Source organism: Thermobia domestica, chromosome 11 (assembly GCF_964235325.1).
Source record: "Thermobia domestica chromosome 11, izTheDome1.hap1.1, whole genome shotgun sequence".
NCBI classification, from domain to species: Eukaryota; Metazoa; Arthropoda; class Insecta; order Zygentoma; family Lepismatidae; genus Thermobia; species Thermobia domestica.
Window position 1 is genome coordinate 264297294 of NC_137464.1, and position 19206 is coordinate 264316499.

At 35.4% G+C, this 19206-nt stretch overlaps 2 protein-coding genes across 9 annotated transcripts in view; both read left to right on the forward strand.

The window, feature by feature from the left end:
* Nucleotides 1-19206, forward strand: part of LOC145665034 (uncharacterized) — a 487711-nt gene that overhangs the window by 249076 nt on the left and 219429 nt on the right. The gene's annotated exons all lie outside the window — the stretch shown is intronic.
* LOC145665032 (uncharacterized) overlaps nucleotides 14105-19206 on the forward strand; it is a 44927-nt gene continuing 39825 nt past the window's right edge. Inside the window, exon 1 of one of the 4 annotated variants that reach the window (XM_081732253.1) lies at nucleotides 14105-14234. The gene's annotated coding sequence lies outside the window, so the exon portion shown is untranslated. The other 3 variants (XM_081732252.1, XM_081732254.1, XM_081732255.1) reach the window with 3 other exon arrangements.

Sequence of the window (19206 nt, forward strand, 5' to 3'; positions counted from 1 at the left end):
TCCGACAAATTCCTGCTAGTTACAGTAGTTTTGCAAAGTGTTCTATTAGTCTACCAAGATTCATCAAAATCGGTTGTTGTGACCCAGATACATTATGGAAGTGTCACAGGCCCTTTGAAAATTGAAAGAGCTTTTGTGTCAAATGTATCCCTCTCATAGTGGGCTACTTACATGATGGTGCACCACAGGCAATTCGTCGGTAACTTCAAACTTGAAATACTCATAACTGAATAAACAAAATAAAGAAAAGAAATAAACTGGCTCCCAAAAGACTTGTCCAACAATATTTGCTACGGTTACACCCTTTGTGGTCATATTAGTAAAGAAACGCAGTTTGTCCTTTACAAGTTAATATTTCCTCGACATACATTTACATTCTTTTTAAGATTAAATAATCGTCTCTACCGTGACATTTTTTTTCGCTCATTGAATCACTTAAGTTACATTCTTGCACCTAGCAAATTGATGTAAGTTAATTCCCAATAAAAACGGATTTTCAGTTCAAAGTTTGGAAGACATGTTTCACAAAGTTGTTCATGACAGGAAGGTTTATGTTCACTTACGAATTTATGTCAGAAATATAATATTCACATTGCAGGAAACGTATATCTGAGCCTAAGTACAATGGATGGGCGTAAGTTGAATTCAGATCCGTATTAAAGCAATTGCGACTTCAAAATAAACCACATTACGTTATATATTTTTCTCCAATGCTTTATTGTAGGCGGTGAATAAGTAAACTAAATAATGTTGCAGTTTATGGCATTATTTGCCTTTCTTAAGTTTTACAGTGTGTATGGATCTTGTAGTTGAGATGAAGAGAGTGATCAGGATGGACGGTGTTTCGCTATCGGGTTAGGAGATATCCAGGTGTTTGGAGACAGACGACTCTGGACACTCCGTTACTGATATTAGACTATCGTACGATAGCGATGCCGACTTGGATTTTGAGGTGGACAACGGTGGAAGTACTTCAAATGATGAAATACTAATAGAAATAAATGTGGCCACAAAATCATCACATGCATCCAAAGCGAAGGACATACGAATCCCATGAACTGGAAGAAGAAGAAAGCCAAACTTAATCGTAATTTGTGTAAGAAATATGTTACCAGTGCTGGCAAAATTCGTGATTCGCGCAGAGTACCCAATTTTTCATGTAGATGCGTGTACAGTTGGTAACAAATTATCAAAGAAGAAAACCTGGAAATTTGTGCATCGTTTATACTGGAAACTAGGAGACATACATAGACAGAGAGATTGTCTTCTGCGTCACATGAAGCGAAGGTTAAAGTTACGCGAAAAAATAACACCACTTCCAGAAGGCAATACACAGTTGACTATTATTTAACTATCGATGGGAAAATGATACAAGTTTGCAAGCAGTTTTTTCTTCGTACTCTTGACGTTAGTGATAAAGTGTGTCGTTTCGTTTTGCGGAAAGGGCTTTCTTCGGGAAGTACAGGTCACGAGCTTCGAGGGAAACACAAACCGAAACACAGTTTAACATCAGCAGTCAAAAATATTGTAAAAGAGCATGTGCTATCGATGTCCCGAGTTGACTCTCATTATTGTCGATCTTCAACCTGCTATTATTATGTTGAGGCAGGACTGTCGTATGTGAAGCTTTACAACCTTTATAAGGAATACTGCAAGGAGAAGAAAGTCCCACCTGGAAATGTGATGGGGCTTACTTCATACTGGAAAATTCTGAAAGAAATGAATATCAAGGTACACAAGCCGAAGAAAGATCAATATAAAACTTGTCAGTTTTAAAAATTTGTCTTCTGAGGAAAAAGAAAGAGAGAAATTGGTTTATGAATAACATTTGAAAAAAAAGAAGCAAGGTAAGAAGAGCAAAAAGACAAAGAAAAAGCAACAAAGGACGATACTCATATAGCTATCTGTTTTGATCTCAAACAAGTCTTGACAACGCCTTCACGTAAAACGGGTGTTATGTATTATGTTCGTAAACTTAATGTTTACAACCTCACCATCTACAATCTAGCCACGCGCGAAGGGGTTTGTTACATATGGGATGAAACAAGGGGTAAGAGAGGCCCTGATGAAATTGCCTCCTGCATTCTACTCTACTTGCGAAATTTACCTCCTGGATTAAACAAGTGACGATGTATTCAGACTGTTGTAGTGGACAGAATTTGAACAAGGAAAATGCAGCAATGTGTATGTATGCAGCCATAATACAAGTGTAACCTGTATTGACCACAAGTTTCTTGAACCAGAACACACTCAGATGGAAGCTGATTCCATGCATAGAGTCATAGAACGCGCAAAGAAGAACAGAGATATTTATACATCTTCTGATTGGTGTATAGTTGCTAAGATGGCAAGACGAAAGCTGTAGCCATTCACGGAACATTCGATGACAACAGAATATTTCTATAATTTTGATGCAGCAAAAAGCTATTACAAGTTAGCTACATTCGAAGATCAGAACGGTGTTACTTTTCCATGGCAAAAGTTAAGATGGCTGAGATTCACAAAATACGAAAATAAGATTGTCTTCAAGGAAAGGATGACAGAGCCTTTCAGAGAATCCTCACATTCAAGATCCTTTTCACCTAGAAAGAAATACAATCCTTTTCATCTGTACTCAGGACTGCTACCAATTTCCAAGGAAATGAAGAATGATTTAATGAAACTCTGTAAAACTAAAGTAATCCTGTAAGAGTATCACAGCTTTTCCATAAATCCTGTTACATTCGATTACGCTAAGGACTACTTAGAGATTTCCTACTCGGGCACTCAGTAAAAGTACTTGTGCATAATCTGAAATAGCTAATGAAGATTGGAATTAATCTTGTTATTGGTAAAAATTAATCAGCACTATTGAATCTCACTATTGCATCTCTATGTATGAAAAAAGTGGCTCAGTGATAGAGCGTTCACCTCCGGTGCTTGGGGTCCCTGGTTCGATCCCAGCTCGCGCCGTGTGGAGTTTGTGGTGGACAAACACCGTGCTCGTGGGTTTTCTCGAGGTTCTCCCGTTTCCTCCCACTTTATTCATTCCACCATTTCACTCATTTCTCATTCTTACCGTCTCCTTTAGCCTAACCGGCATAACCATGGGACGTAAAACTTAAAGATTTCATTTCCATTTCCACTTCCATTTCCTCTTCTGAATGGCTTGTAGTAGGTGCATACACTTGAATCACTTGTAGTGTATATCTCTTGGAGAGTTTGACTTCAAGCCTTGCTACTCGACTAGATATACTATCTACCTCAAGGACCTTGTTTTTCAATTTTTCGTTGATAAGAAATCCCACTCCGACAGTCTTACCAGATTCTGATCCTCTGTAGTAGAATAAGTGTCCTTTCTTCAATTCGATTAATTCTTCTCCTTTTCTTCTTACATCGCTCAATCCGACGATGTCCCAGTTGACTTTCTGTAGCTCTTCTTCCAGCTCCTGGAATCTTGCTTCTGAAGCCAGGGATTTTGCATTGTATGTAGCCATGGTCAGTTTTAAATAGCAACCTAGTCCGTAACTCCGGGGATTCTTAGCACCCTCTGCCTGCATGTGATTCTGAACGTTGCCTTGCCCAGACACAGTTCGGCTTCCGGAGAATAAAGGTCTTCTTGGCTTATTGTGTCCTATCATGATTGTTTAGACAAGTTGAAGGTATTTGGCAAAAATCACCGTGCCTAGCAGGCATGTTGGTGATAGCCCTCCATGTTCGCCTTCCTATCATTAGGGAAACCTGTAAGTTTCACCGTGGACAGGAAGTTACCAGTCTGCACCACTAGGAGGTACGGATAGGACATAAGTGGAATTAGTCCATACGTTGTCGACTAATTCTCAGCGTGCGGGTCTCCTTCTGGTTTACTACTACTAGACACCATTTTGCATACATATATATATATATATATATATATATATATATATATATATATATATATATATATATATACCGGGTGATTCAATAAGAATGTACCAGGCCTATATCGCAGCTAATATTGCACGTAGAGCCTTCAAACAAAAAATTGCATCAGGGCAGGGACTACTGAGAGAAGGTGCACACTGACGCGAAACCCCTTTCTGTACTTATTTTAACAGGACGTTTGATTAAATCTATAGCCCAAAAAGTTAGAAGCCAGTACCAATGCATTTGTCGCGAAGAAGAAGCAACACATGTTATTGGAAAAGAAAATATTTATAACTCTGATCAATATGGTTTCATTTTTAAATGTAGACGGGACGTACTCTAGTGTTTAGAGAGACACAAACAGTGGAAAGTGTGGCGCAGTCAGTAAATTCTATGACTCATAGCTACATCATACAGCCTATAATTTCTGTAAATAGTGTTTTGTTATCACCACTGTTAATTGTTTTGTAGGAAAACAATGGAACATTTGGTCTTGTAGTCCAACACAACCTCTTTAAATTTGTAAACATCCTTGTAAAAACATCAAATCCGGAAAAATTAACATCAAGTCTTGTGAGATCATGGTTCCAAGAGATTTTTCTTCAAGCGTCTAATCCAAAATCCATTTTGTTATTAGCTTCGTGGAGTGGTCACATTTCATCAACTTTGAACCTATTTTAAGAACTCATAATATAAACCATTTCTGCGGGAACAACTGGTAGGATTCAGGCTCTTCTTGTGTTCTTTAGGCCATTAAAAAATTTCTTGAGACATTTATCTGACACTGTCCTTCTCTACAACTATATCATCAATTTACATCTCCGTAATAATATAATTAAGATCCCAACACTGATTCATAATCAGTTTTCTTCTCCTAGATTTGCTAATCTTATTCGGTATGCATGATATAAAAGGGGTTATTTTGAAGAAAAACCTCCTGTGTTTGAAAATTTCCTTTCAAAGATTGCGCAGCATTTTGCGATTTGTGTACAGTTATTGCCGTAATAAGGTGTGTGTGGTGTACACAATGTTTATACATCACACACTTTTTTTTACTATATATCATTACCGTAAAACGTTTTCCCAATCAATTCATAATTATAACATTTGAGGATATAAGAATTTCTGACATAGAGTGAAGCGAGGGGACCCACTATAAATAAGTAACCCCTGTCAATTACAGCAGCATTTAATTTTTTTATTTATTAATTTATATTTTCTACTTCATGAATTTATTTCTCCGTAACGAATAATTTTCATTTTGAAGAGTGGACATTTCGATGTAAACATTGGAACTTTTACACCGAACCAGCCTCACACCTAAACGTCCTTACACCGAGACATCCGTGCACCAAAACGTCCTACACCGAAACGCCCTGCACCAAAACGTCCTACATCAAAACATCCTACACCGAAACAGCCGTATCCCCTCAAATACGATATCTGAAATATGTAACTCTTTATTTAATAATAATAATAATAATTATTATTATTATTATATGTCGATTTGCTTCAGTTGAAGATTAAAGAAAGATTTTTCAAAAACTTTTCCGATTCATTCATTGTACTTGTATTATATTCTAAAAGACACTGGTGATGATAATATCGTGACAAAATTTTCGGTGACAAAATTACCAGTGACGAAATTACCGTGACGAACTTTCCGGTGACGAAGTTTCCGGTGACAAAATTACCGCCGCCCGTTTCCTCTCGACGTTTCTCCCATTGTGACCAGAGAAAAACAAAAAGAGGGAAGGAAGCGAAACCTTGCATGAAGCAACTGTAGGAAAGGGGACACCTAGCCGCGTATTGGTTAATATCACCGGATGTAAAATGTTGCCAACTCAACACAAAGTTGTATTTTTTGAATAGCACTACGTTAAGTTATTACAAATTTTAAGTCTATACACAAATCGAAAACAAACAATACCACTTTTATTGTTCAGTGTTGTAAACTAATTATGCTATAATATCACAAAAATCCAGAAACATCCCAATTTTGGAGGTCTCTATGACAGTGATGACGCAAGTGAGACGGATGGTGCATCGCACATCGAAAGCACCTTAGTGTCGAATACTATGGTCAGCATATGATGTATTTCTATCAAACAGAAGAAAAAAGCTACAAGGAATTCAAAACTTGACTTCTTGCAAAGGGCTTTATTTCGAAAAAGAGCTGAGATAAGTATCACATCTAATTACGTAGATTATTTTCAAGAAATGTAGTAATCATAATGCCGTTTACAGCAATTTGATATTTTACACCGTTTAGGAGATATAATAATGAATGTTAAAGTTGGCAAAACTACTAAAAGTCGTGAAATTAGGAGAATATGTGGTAATCACAACTACGAAAAACTATTGGTCAAGTGTCAAAGGTCAAGTAGTAAAGCGAAAACAAGCAACGATCGCTTTATAAATTTCTTGCAACTGCGTCATTTTAAAAAGTATTGCCAACTGTAACATGTATATATGATGTCTAGTGATGGGTAAATTCCCGGGAAGATATTTTTCCGGAATATTCCCGGGAAGATTCCCCAAAATTGGAATTTTCCGGGAATTTATCTACAATCACAAATAAAATTGCATTCTATTACCATATTATGATTTCAAAGTTAAATTCGTTTCTATATCACAGTATATTATTAGCCTACTCTTGTTCCCAGTGAAGCCTTTAAAATGTATATTCTGAACGATGTTATTTTATTAATATTTTATTATATTTAGAGAGTACGCATAAATCTATATTTATTTACAATATGTTCTATGCAAGTAAATATGTTTCAAAAATGGTATAGTAAGTCGACATACTTTTAAACCGCTAAAAAGTTTAAATTTACATGTAAGTGGATTATCTGAACTTGACTCTACTACTGATATAAACATATTAAATTTTTAAGTGTTATAAACAAATTAGGTTGGATAAGTGCCAGAAGACACATGTCCCACCATTTTGTCAACATTTGCGATTGCAAGATACTTTCTTATCTTTATAATTTTGCATGTAATATTGCCATACACGACATTTTTTCCTGCCCATTTCTCGAAATTTCATGCTTTAATTCACATGTAAGAGAAGTCCGAGTACCTCTTCAGAAATTCGAGTCAGAGACAGGAGACAGACCGACGTCTATTACTATCGGTGGTTCAGGGTTTTTTAATAGTACTTCATCTCTATTTCTACATAATTCTACATTACTTTACAAAATGGATTCTTTTCATCATTTGTAAATTAGTACTTTTCTACTTTTAGCTATTGTTTAGTTTGGTGGGTCCAGATTTTGCACCTACTTTTTTGCGATATTCTATTCCGATGCGGTTGTTTTATGGTTTCATACGTTAAATTACGTTACCAACATTAAATTCAGACAGCATTGCCGAGCGAGAGTTAGCGAGTGAAGGCGGGGTAGAGCCCCGCCGGGCACGTTGTTTTCTATCTTCGTTACCAACAATTTACTTTCTTTTCTCACATAAATCACTTCCACTTACCTTTACGGTTTGTACAAATCCCCTACTGCCCTAAACAAAATTGTGTTCAATACTTTCTTGACTAATTGAACACCACTATCAACTGTTCCGTAAATCGTCCTACTTTTTGCTAGTTTTGGGCCCCCAATACTAAACAATTACCCTACCTTTTAGTGCAAATGGAAATGGTACTTAAAAACTCATATTATTAATTATGTCAAGTACAGTCAAAAAAATTTAATTTTTTTAACCTCCAAATTCTTTAAAATCTAGAAGTAAATCATAATATATTAAAATAATGTAATTAGTCATACAGTTCTTATAATTTGGAAGATAAAGTAAAGAGATGGATATAAATTCCTTCCCGGGAATTTATAGGCCAGGGAAAAAAACCCGGTAATATTCCTATTTTTTTTAAATCCCTTCCCACTGCCCATCACTAGTAACGTCCAAGAGGTCGGGCGCCCCAAACTATAACCTCAGTGCAGAAAGTGGCCAATCACTTCAGCAAATAACAAAAACATTCATTTTTAACAGTTATAAATTCATCGAAATTAACACATAATTACAAGCAAATTATCTCTCATTGTCTTAGAGCATGTACGATTTATTGAACTTTTACATCATATGTCTCTCCGGTCTTCACAAAATAACCATCTTTTTAAACATATAGGGGAGACCGGGGCTGGTTGTCGAACTTTTCATTCTTTATTTTTTTTATGAGCAGATTGTGCACTGTATTGCAATGTAATGGATGTGTACGGACAGACCAATGTTTCCTCTAATAAATTCCATTTTTGTTTTTGTTTTGTTGCTTACAGTTTTCGAGAAATAATTTTTCTTTCTTTTAAAATGGAGTATGCCAACCGACCCCTACTGAGGGTCTGGTTGGCTGATAGCGTGGGGCTAGTTGGCATTCTTTTTAAATATAGCAAAGCACACAAAAAATTGGATTTATTAGAAATATACGTTATTTTTCTGAATTCTATTATATATATTGCAATGAAGTAGGCTATTTGAAGTTTGAAATTACTTTTATTCACAACATTTAAAAGAATCAGCATTATGAAATATGAAAACTTCTTTCTTTTATTCTAGCTTGGTTGTCATGACATTGAAAGCTACAAGATTATCAAACCACATCAGTTTTAATATGATTTGGTGTAGGTTAATTCTTCATATTATTTCAAAATGTAATTAAAATAACTGAACTATCAAGAAAGGTAGTTTATTTCCAGCTGTTCACAAAGTAGCTAAGAGAAACTAAGATATGTTTTAGCTGAATTATCGAGAAACGAAATTTATTTCCTACTTTCCACAAAGAAAGAAAAAGCAATAGCTAGGCCTCTATTTTTGTAACAAGAGAGCAAAATATTCTTGATCCTGAGAATTAGGCCTATTCAGAAAATTCAGAGTCCGGCATACAGTCTTTTCTCGATTTCTAAATTTTGACAGCAATCCAATATCTGCATGCTATTCTATAACATTGAAGTAAAAGATTGGTAGAACTGTAAACTATATAACAATAAAACAAACAATTTAACAATAAAAATAAAATGAAATAAAATTTCACATGAGGTTGTTTGGCGCACTTGCCAACCAACCCCAAGTGCTATACGCCAACTAACCCCAAGCCCATTTTGTGCAACAAAGTCGTAATTACTCAGCAATTGTTTGGCATTTACGTTTTATTATTTGAATATCCATAAAAACAAAGTTCAGATCTAACTAATGCTATATTACTTACCTCTGTACCCCAAGTAGTGACGATTCTGTGATGTAACAGAGAACTGAAAAAAATACTTCAGACTGGCAAAAACACTCTTTATCTAATAGACACCATAATCCGCAAGTTACAAATTCCATATAAAGGTGGCAGCTGTATCAATAGGTCGCTTTTTTATGACAGTAGCAACAGCTCATTATGTTAATTAATGAAGGAGTTATATGCAGTTCGTCAACCAGCCGCGATCTCCCCCAATAAGTAAACGTTAATGCTATTCTAAATGGTTACCTCGTTCAAATCCTCAAATATTTGGGCGATGATTTGATTACTTTCTCTTAATTACTCTTAGTTTCTTGCTTGTTATTCATAAATACTTTCTTTCTTTATGTTTTTACTAGATTATCCAGTTATTTGATGATAATACAAACAGAGTAGGGTGTTTTCCGTTTGACAGAATTGTCAATTGGAAGATTTGTCCATTTTCACGATTGGCGCATTTGGTAATTGGCAGCTTTGGTAATTGGCAGGTTTGGTAATTTTCAGATTTTATCAAATGTTTTGGTAAGGAGTAACTTTGTTATACAGGGTGTTTTAGAACAAGACCGGCAACGTTTGAGAGGTGATTCCTAACACCAAAATAAGACAAAAAGTATTGACCAGCCTCTGGTCAAAAGTGCATAGTTTAGGAGTTACAGGCTGCTGGAAACCTGATAAAATTAACTTAAAAGGTCCATTGCTACACTGCTATGAGACTGATCGGAGTTGGGTCAATACATCATTTAGGAATTAATGTGTGTTCTATCTAAATATCTATGTTTCAGAATTCCCCGGAACTTGCGCAACAATTTTTACAGAGGCAGTTGGAAAGTACTTCAAACCTTTTGAGTACTGTTCAGCTGCTTCTCCAAAAATTCTTGTGCAAATTCCGGGAGATTCTGAAACATTGATATTTGGATAGACCACGTGCTATTTTCAAGTGATGTTTTGACCCAACTCCAATCGGTCCCATCAAACTTCCCTATGATAGAATTAGATTATTTTTTTAAAAAAAATAGGATTTATAGTACAGATGAAATGTAAAATCAAATTATGAGAATACACCAACAATTTATCTGCTAAGGAACTGTGGTTTTATTACGGAAGTATACGGAATCTTTTGAGTTATTGTTTTTTGAGGGTCTGGTGTAAGCAGAGTAACCCGTGGGTGCGCTCGTGCTCAGAAATAAGCTTAGTGGCTAAGGCATAAGATTCTACAAGGCAGTTAGTGACCAGTTGGGATAATCTTTTTAAAATTAAAAATCAAGAAAAATCAGTATTTTTTTTAACGCTTTACTCTTATTCCATGGTGGCTGCAGGAGATCTACTGCCTTTAGTGGTATCTGAACATTTTTTTGTTCTACTGTACCCTATCCCTTACCGGAATTGAACCCTGGATAGCGAGCTCCGAAGGCAAGTGTGCTAGATACTAGACCAAGTAGAAGACCTTAAAATCAAATTAATCTCTAGTAGACTGTTACCTTGAATAGTATCAAATTAACATCTCTAGAACTGCTTTATATCCTTGTGCCAAGTAAAGGGGGTCTATGTACACTCATGTCCAAAATTATTGTCGCATATCTATAATTGTCTTCTTGTAAGAATATAATTTGATAATGATTTTGCAAGTTGCTTTAAATACTGATATTATGTGTATAATCGGGAAATGTATGTTTGTGGTAAATTTCATAGGAAAAGAATTATAAATATGAGAATTATAATGAGTAAAATAAAATGTTGCTAAATGGGCAAGGCAATTTTATTTTCGTTTTACTGTTCCTATTTACTGCTCTTTTGACATGAAATTTGCCACATGTCATTTGAAATTTGCCACATATACACATACTAACATTGTAAGAAATACTGGGCGGATTTGTTATCAAATTTTATTTCTAGAACAACATATTTATAGACATGCGACAATAATTTTGCACATGAGTGTACATTAGAAATTCGAATTTTTGATACCGTTCAGGAACGTAGTTAGAGTTCTGATTTTGGGAAGCCATATTAGCAAATGGCCTCCATATAAATAACTTTAAATAAATATTTGGAGGGCTAAGCCAACTTTTAGGGGATCCGTGGGCCTCCATGTCCTCTTCTAGCTATGTTCCTGGCACCGTTGTAAGCATGCGACGAATGTACAATTTTTAACAGTATGACATAAATGCACATTCTTTAGGGCTTAACGAAGCGATCAACATAAAATATGTGCAACATTTCCATTAGAACAATAAATAACGCGAAAACACTGAAAACATATTCCTTAACCTATTGCCTAGAATCGAGCAGAAAACTTCAATATCATGAAAGCCTTTCACTTAAAGGCGAATTTTTTACAATAAATTAAAAAAATAAACAGACGCCACTTGGAAATGTCATCGACGAAAGACAGGGGAAAAAGTAGATAACGCCGATGTTAATAAATCTGAAAAAATCTACAAAGTGACAAAAAAAAAAAAACCTGGCCTGTGCCAATTTCAGGGTGATTTACCCTGTACTTTAATGAAACGAAACGAAACGAAACCATTTGGTATGTTGAGATGGAAACACTTTGAGAAGCTAGATCCAACTGAGTTTACTACAGGCGCTAGAAGCGACCTACGCAGGTGACCTCTCTTGACACTGTTACAAACTACGTAGTGGATCCGCCCGCTTTAAGGCTGTTATTGAGTTTTCATTATAACAAAGTTAATGTGTGTTGGAAAATTCTTTACGGATGCAGTGTGGTATACGCGATTTGTCTTAGGTGCAGTGGCATATACTGGTTTATTGGCTGGGACTTACACTAATCTTTATAACATCTGTACATTATTATTATTATTATTATTGGATGAACAGATATTTATACCAGTAAAGGGAAGTTCTCGTAAAATCAATCTGCACCGACGAATACAAATCGTAAAACACTTGTATGAGAGTGCGACTGAATTTCGTGACGAGATAATTGCTTATAATAGGATCGCAAGTTATGGGTGTTCGGAATTCGATTTTGTATTCCGGAATTCATCTAATTCCGGAACGTTCCGAAAATCCGGAAAGTCTTGAAACTGCTCCGATTCCGGAATAGGAATTTCCGTTCCAGAATTCCGAAATTAGAAACAGCCCTAAAGCGTCTACAATCGTGAAAGTAGGCTACCGATTCACATTGGCTTAACAAAGATTAAAAACATGCTCACAGGCCAAGCTTTGATTTTGGCGCTATAAAGTCGATGGTTTGGGTACTTCATGTAAATTTCACTTTTATCCCATGTAGTGTATTATCTCAGATTGTTTAATACAAAAGCGTCTTACTTCCAAAAGGACACTGCTTCATAGCGTATGCTATGCAATGGCATGCAGAAATGCCATGAAGACTATAAGCTAGTGTTCACGGCAAGTTTCATATGCACATCTAGCTTTAGTGTCAATGAAATGGTCTATTTGATCACCGAACGGAAACACCTGACTTAGCAAAATAATATTCTGTGCAGTATTGCAGATTATCGCAAATTACAATGCCAAGCCATCAATAACCTATCAAGGAAAAAAATAGCAATAAAGCACGAACTTCGGTGGGTTCGGAATTATGTTCCTCCTTACATTACTGACAAATAATTTCCACTTTCCTCCCAGTAAGCAGAGGTGTGGGGCCACCGGAAATAGGGGTCAGATTTTTTTTCAAATATTTCAGACTGTCCTATCCCTTTAATTACTGAAAATCGTATTTTCTTTTAAATGATTATCTGCCCCTTCTTCAAGTACTAATACTTAACAATGGCCATACATCAACAATCATGCAGTTCAATTTCTTGTTATGGTTCCCTCGTATAAATGGAAAAGGTACTGTTGATATTCATTTAAAAATATATATAAAATGGTTTATAAAAAAGGTACTTTCTGAAAGATAAACCAAACTAAAGTGAAGAACTAGCTAGAATTTCTAGGTTCCGATTTCTGCACCAAAATCACGGGATTTACACTAAATCACTTATGATTGAGACTTTATGAATTACCAGAAAAAGTTCCAAATCTTATGCGCAATCGTTCACAATGAACGGATCTAGAGAATGAAAAAAACCAGTTGCCATAGACCAAAGCTCCCTCCTTCAGCACAACGGAATCAATATCCAGTTTCAAAGCTAAGCTTTGCGCACACTCTCAGTTCGGGGTAACAACAAAAATATTTTTACAATAAGAAGTTCCAAAATGTTCCGAATTTCCGGTAAGTATCTCAATTCCGAAATATTCCGAAATTCCGGAACGTTTTTCAATTCCGGAATATTCCGAAATTCCGGGACGTTCCGAAAGGTTCCGCAACGTCTTAAAACTGTTTCGATTCCGTAATTGGAATTTCCGTTCCGAAAAATTCCCTAATTAGAAACAGCCCTATCGCAGTTACGCGTTGTCTTTTCAAAGCCGTATCAGTTTCCAGGCATATTAGCAATCTGTACATCTGTATTAGGTTTGAGTCAGAGAACAGTCCAAAACATCATAGGAAATCATTTAAATCAAGGCAAGTAAGAGAATTTATCTAAAATTTCACCGAATATTCCCAATCTACACGTTGTTAGTTCTTATAGTTGGCGGAAAATTTTGAGCTAAGCGGGAAATTCTATGGCTTCAGGGGAATACACGTTCTAAGGAAATTGGCAATATTGATGTTAAGGGCGATTTCAGAAGGTAGGTTCGAATCCCGGCCAGACTGAAACTTTGGTTCGACAGTGGCCGTTACAAGTACCTCATGTGTTGTGGTGCTCCGTGAGGAAGAGAGTTGAATGGGATTTCCTATACACCTACACTGCACTTACACTTGCTTGCACATTTACACGTACATGCATCCCCTTCTTTTTTATACTTTCTTTTTTCATTTTACTCTTCCAATTTTTCTCTAACATTTTACCCTGTTCAACTTGGCTTTCAGCCCTCTTTCACTGTCAGAACTTCTTTCTGATTTTGACCTTTTTCCCGATTGTGTCCTTTCTTCAAATTTGTGTCCTTAGTATTTTATTTAATTTTGTTCCTGAATGATAAATCTTCCGTGTGAGGTACACAAAAGATAATTTTGTAATTGTAGCACACATGCCTTTAATGCTGGTGCACCAACCTAAATGAGTGAAAATAGTCTGAAGACAAGGAGGTAGGTGGTCGTGAGTGGATAAAGAAATAAACGTGATTTTATTTTTCAAGTGTCTATTACTATCACGTATGCGTTCCACGTTAAGCATAAGTATTTTTGAGTTCATGAATAAAAATAAGGATGAAGATTTATTTACCGTAGTATAGCAATTAGAATATCTCCTCCAACCCGTTTAATGTCTCCACGGCCGATTTTTTTTTTTTTAAATTGTGATAAGGTTAGTGATGGGCAGTGGGAATATTCCCGGTGGGAAGGAATTTAAAAATGGGAATATTCCCGGGTTTTTTCCCTGGCCTATAAATTCCCGGGAAGGAATTTATTTCCATTTCTTTACTTTACCTTCCAAATTATAAGAACCATATGACTAATTACTTTATTTCAATATGTTATGATTTACTTCTACGTTTTAAAGAGTTTGGAGGTTAATAAACGGAGTATGTTTAGTACAAGGGGTCCAGAAGCACGTAAAAACACAAAATTTAGAGGAGAAATGAATGTTGCAAGTACTTAGACGTAACATAACGTAACTAAATCTAACCTAACCTAACATAAACTAACGTAAGCTAACCTAAACTAACGTAATATTAGTAGAAATAAACGAAATTCTATATTTTTTTTTAGAAAATTATGCCGGACGCATGAACTAATATAACATAAACTAAACTAACCTAACGTAACCTAAACTATCTTAAACTAACCAACCCTACCCTAAACTAACCGACTGTGGACAGAAATTGCCAAAATTGTAACATTTTTTAGAGAAAAGAGCTGGACCCCTTCTGCTAAACATAGGCCTAAAAAACTTAAAATTATTTGACGGTAATTTATATCACTAATAATATGATTTTTAAGTTCCATTTCCATTTGCACTAAAAAGTAGGATAATTGTTTAGTATTGGAGGCCAAAACTAGCAAAAGTAGGATGATTTACGGAAGAAATGAGTTGATAGTGATGTTCAAGTAGTCAAGAAAGTATCGAACATATTTTTTTAAGGCAGTAGGGGATTTATATAAAACGGAAAGGTAAGTGGAAGTGATTTATGTGAGAAAAGAAAGTGAATTGTTGGTAACGAAGATAGAAAACAACGTGCCATGCAGGGCTCTAACCCGCCTTCATACGCTAACACTCGCTCTGCAGTCCTGTCTGAATTTAATGTTGGTAACGTAATTTAACGTATGAAACCACAAAACAACCGCATCGGAATAGAATATCCCAAAAAAGTAGGTGCAAAAGCTGGCTCCCAATGCTAAAGAACAGCCAAAATTAGCAAAGTACTAATTTACAAATGATGAAAAGGAACCATTTTGTAAAGTAATTTAGAATTATGTAGAAATAGAGATGAAGTACTATTAATAAACCCTTAACCCTGAAGTACTATTAGTAATAGATGTCGGTCTGTCTCCTCTCTCTGACTCGAATTTCTGAAGAGGTACTCGGACTTCTTTTATATGTGAATTAACGTATGGAATTTGGAGAAATAGGTAGAATGAAAGGTCGTGTATGGCAATGTTACGTGCTAAAAATATAAAGATAAGTAAGTATCTTGCAAATTTTGTGAACATAAATATGTATACACAAATGTTGATAAATTGGTGAGATATGTATAGTCTACCATTCACCCAATCTAATTGGTTTATAACATTTATAAATTTAATGTGTTTATAATATCAGTAATAGAGTGAAGTTAACAAATCCACTTACATATAAATTTAAGCTATTACTATATATTTTTTCACACATATTTAATTGATAGAACATATTGTAAATAAATATACATTTATGCGTTCTCTCTAAATATAATAAAGTGTTAATAAAGTAACATAGTGCCGTTCAGAATATAGGGGTGAGGGGGGTACATTTGAACATCTGTTTTCGAATATTCGTTTTTGCTTGCAAACACCCAGTAAATTTCCTTATAGAACTGTAGCAAAAGCTAAATATAATATAAATTATATTTGCCATAAAATAGAGTACTTTCTTTGATCTTGTCATTCTGTGCAAGGGCGCAGGGGGTGTCGTTCAAATGTACCCCTTGGGGGGTAGATTTAAACAAGCATGGGGTAGATTTGAACATACGTGGGGCAGTTTTGAACAAACCATTATTTTACTACAATAATCGTTATTTTTAGGATGAATTCGTTTACGAACAACAACTCTGATATAACAAAGCACCATTGACAGTTTAAGGCACAAGAATTAACCAATCGCGTATGGCAAGGAAATAATAATAATAGTAATAATTGCTGAAACATATATGCAGGCCCATATTTGTATATTGTGCGCCTCTGTGCTCTAAATAATTTGCCTCCCCTTCGGAAACACATCTGAATTGAGTTGAATTCATAGTTTTTGGGGTCACTGAGATGAATAGTGACAGCCATAATCCAATTCAACTTGAAGGTTATACTCAACTCCCAAGTGAGGTGGGCGAGAGTTTAAAAGTAATCGAAAACGACAGACAAGAATTAGAAAGTCTACACACAATATCAGCAGTTGGCACTGAACATTTTCTGCATTGTCTGAGAACACAAACATGTTGCTGGTACTTATAAGTTTCAGAAAAGTATAGGTAGAACAATGTTCAAATGTGCCCCCTAATTTTTGTTCAAAGCTGCCGCAACCGGCATGATCAAGCAGAATTTGATAATACCCAGATAGTACAAACTATTGTGAAATACAAAGAGCAACATTAGATAAGTAAATTAATGTACTTGCTTCTGCAATGAATGGCAGATAATATCAAAACACAGGCTTCTGTCAAAAATCTTACAAAACTTCACAAAAATTCCAACTTTTCACCCCACAAATGTAACAAAGTACTGCTGTTCATCAACAGTTACACTAAAATTGCAGATAACAGTTGACCGTCATGCAACGCAGTTTTGCCAAACTAAAAATTTTGAAACCATCAGATATGCTATTATTTCTAGCCTGTTATCTTAAATGTTCAAAGGTACCCCCTGTTCAAATGTACCCCCCTCTCCCCTATAGATTTTAAAGAATCCTCTGTGGACAACAGTAATAATATGCTGTGATATATAAATTAATTCAACTTTGAAATCATAATATAGCAATAGAATGCAATTTTCTTTTTGATTGTACATAAATTCCCATTTTGGGAATCTTCCCGAAAAATATCTTCCCGGGAATTTACCCATCACTAGGTAGAAAACAACGACCTCTGCGGGGTTTCTAACCATCTTCGCTCGCTCAGCTATATTTTGTGAAGTATGTAAAGGGATAATTTTGAAAGTTGATTTAAAGAAACACACATATACCGGTAGCTTTTAATTTCTCCCCTATCTTGCACATGTAAGATCTCCAGTGTTACATACGGCATATTTTTAAAATTAGAGGGTCAGAATTTTTTGAGTAAATTTCTTACACTCCAGGCACATTTTCGTCGGAGTCATCGTCGGAAGATATATCAAAGTTCTCATCAGACATGTTCTCATAAAGTGTATCTTCAATTTTTGATGGTGATACAAACAATCAATGTAGTTTCACAGTGCTTTTACGTTTAGACATTTTGCAGTTTTATACACAAGGTACTATAATTCCAACAAAAGAAAAAAGCTTTCTTCGAATCAACAATGAGTTCTTGATGAAACAGACAAAACTAATACTTCAATATTTTCTACATACCAGGCTAGAGTAATAGCATAAAACAAGAAAATCATCATAACCCGTGAGGTGTTGAAGAGAATAATAAATATGCAAATCGGGACGATGACCGACAGCCTGCCCGACGCGGCGTAGGCAAAGGAATTTAAGTTCTACGCTGCGTCAGGCATGCATGACCGACAATCAATTTTTTTTCTTGGTAACCTTCATTCTACGTGAATAAATAAGATAAAAAATAAACGTTTTGGAAGGAATGGTAACTTATGGTTATAATGGCCTGAATGGAAAAAAATCATCGGAACGCTTGTCAGTCAAAAATGTGATACATATATATATATATATATATATATATAGACTATGGTTATGTGAATATGTGTCCGTAAGATACAAATGAACACGTAATTAAAACACTGTTATTATTCGTATGGGACAAAATCTGCGTGTTGTGTGGCAGTTCTCAAGTTGTAAAGGCTATTTTTACGTATTAAGAAAAAACATTTTTGTAATAAAATAGTGCCTTGTCAACCCTGTTCCAGCAAAAACACTATCACAGGTGTACATTACCCTGGCATATGTTGGGGAATATGATTTATCAACAAAGTATTAAGTTGAATAGTGGAATCTGCCTTTCTTTTGATGAAACCACTGGTTCTCAACAAAGGCCCATGGCAAATTCTGTGTTGGGTGTATTCGATGTTCAAGAATAGTGGAGGCATTCTTATTTACTTGCATTGCGCGTTCTCGAAAGTGTTAACCTTCAACTTTTCAGCCTTAGTCAATGACTGAGTCTTGTGACATTCGGGTATGCCCCGTGATTGGGTGTAGTAGTATATGCAGATGCATCTTTTATACAGAAACAGATTTTTAGTTTTTACTCAAAAATGGTCTAAGTGACTTGTGTAGTACACAGGTTTCATCGTGTAGCTGGAGGTTCATTCACTTTATCCAACAGTAAATAGTATAAATCCTTTTGTCAAAAAAAGTTTTTCTCAAAGCTCCCAGTCGTCAAGCTAAGTTTAAGAAATTTGCTGGGATTAAAAAAAAAAAAAAAACTATAAAAATAATTACTCTCATCCAACTGGCAAGCCGTACTGGCAGGAAAAAATTGATGATTCTTTTCACGGTGGAATTTTCCTTAGGGTCAGGTGCTTATTCAATTTCAATGAGCGTTGTGTTGTTTTGCGTTGATTATTCACATTCTTTTGTTACAATGATGTATTCCGTCGAAAAGAGAATATGCATTATTGAGTTTTGTTTTCAAAATCTTCAACCTAATTTGTGTACTTAAATTAGCTGTGCATTAATGCTATCTCTTTTATTTATGTAAAAAGTGAACCAAAATAACAT